The sequence below is a fragment of the Lathyrus oleraceus genome, chromosome 1 (genome assembly GCF_024323335.1).
Source record: "Lathyrus oleraceus cultivar Zhongwan6 chromosome 1, CAAS_Psat_ZW6_1.0, whole genome shotgun sequence".
NCBI lineage: Eukaryota > Viridiplantae > Streptophyta > Magnoliopsida > Fabales > Fabaceae > Lathyrus > Lathyrus oleraceus.
The window spans coordinates 258,519,748-258,521,820 of NC_066579.1; positions in this window are offsets into that span (position 1 = coordinate 258,519,748).

A 2,073-nucleotide genomic window follows, 5' to 3' on the forward strand; every position below is an offset into this window, starting at 1 on the left:
TCTTATCAAAAGCTTTCTTCATCCTCTACTGATACAACTAACCATGACACATGGCAGTCAATCTCTTCTCTTCAATCAAATTCAATTGATCATACCTGGTATGACACCATTCAGCCTCAGTAAAATTGGCTTCCATGAGCACACGCAATGATGGAATCTCAACCTCCACGGGGAGCAATGCTTCCATACCATAAACAAGTGAGAAAGGGGTTGCCCCTGTTGAAGTGCGGATGGATGTATAATACCCGGGCAAAGAAAATGGGAGCATCTCATGCCAATCCTTGTATGTTACAATCATCTTCTGAATAATCTTCTTAATGTTCTTGTTTGTAGCTTCAACAACCCCATTCATCTTAAGTCTGTAGGGAGAAGAATTATGATGTGTTATCTTAAAGTCTTTGCAAAGAGCTTCCACCATATTATAATTCAAGTTCGATCCATTATCAGTAATGATCTTGCTTGGCACACCATAACGGCATATGATCTAATTCTTGATCAACCTTACAACAACTTGCTTGGTTACATTCGCATACAATGCCGCTTCAACCCATTTGGTGAAGTAATCAATTGCCACCAAAATGAAACGATGTCCATTTGAAACTTTGGGCTCAATCATGCCAATCATATCAATTCCCTCCATGGAGAAGGGCCATGGGGAGGAAATGACGTTCAACAGTGTCGGAGGAATATGAATTCTTATCCGCTTATATTTGACACTTGTGGAATTTCTTCACAAACTTGCAACAGTCAGATTCCATTGTCAACCAATAGTAACCTGCTCGCAACATCTTCTTTGCCATTGCATGTCCATTGGAATGAGTACCAAAGGAACCTTCATGGACTTCAGTCATCAACAGGTCTGCTTCGTGTCTATCCACGCATCTGAGCAAAACCATATCAAAGTTTCTCTTGTACAAAACATCACCATTTAGGTAGAAGTTGTCGGCTAATCTTCTCAAAGTCTTCTTATCTTTCAAAGATGCCCCCACGCGGGTAAAACTGACTTTGGAGGAAACACTTAATGTCATAATACCACGGCTTCTCGTCTTTGATTTCTTCAGCAGTAAACACATGAGCTGGCCTATCAAGACGCATCACGGTCAAATTAGGAACTTCATTCCAATATTTCACTATAATATTGAAGCCACCGTTACAAGAGCATTTGCCATCCGGTTTTCATCTCGAGGTATATGGTGAAACTCAACCTTTGTAAAGAATGAAATCCTCCTCACATAATCTCTATATGTTATCAAACCGGGTTGATTCGTCTCCCATTCACCTTTTATTTGATTCATAACCAAAGATGAATATCCAAAGACATCTAAATGCTAGATTCTGAGATCAATGGCCTCTTCAAGCCCCATAATGCAAGCTTCATATTCTGCCATATTGTTTGTACACTTGAAAGTCAATCTGGCCGTAAACGGAAAGTGTGTGCCTTGAGGAGTAATGATCACTTCCCCAATGCCATTACCATACTGATTAACAGCTCCATCAAATACCATGCCCCAACGGGAACCAGGTTTTGGCCCTTCTTCAAGCAATGGTTCATCACAATATTTCATTTTCAAGTACAAGATCTCTTCATCAGGAAAATTATACTGCACTGACTGGTAATCTTCAATTGGTTGGTGAGCCAAATGGTCAGCCAAGATACAACCTTTGATTGCTTTCTGAGATCGGTATTCGATATCATACTCTGATAACAACATCTGCCAATGGGCAATCCTCCCAGTTAAAGTAGGCTTCTCGAATATATACTTGATTGGATCCATTTTGGATATCAACCAAGTGGTATGATTTAACATATATTGACGCATACGCTTAGCAGCCCAAGCCAATGCGCAACAAGTTTTCTTAAGCATAGAATACAGAGTCTCACAGTCGGTGAACTTCTTACTGAGGTAGTAAATTGCAAATTCTTTCTTTCCAGTCTCATCTTGCTGAACTAGAACACAACCCATACTATCTTCAAGCACAGCCATATACATGATCAATGCTCTTCCTTCAATAGGTGGAGACAAAATTAGAGGCCCAAGCAGATATTCCTTGATACTGTCAAAAGCTTTCTAG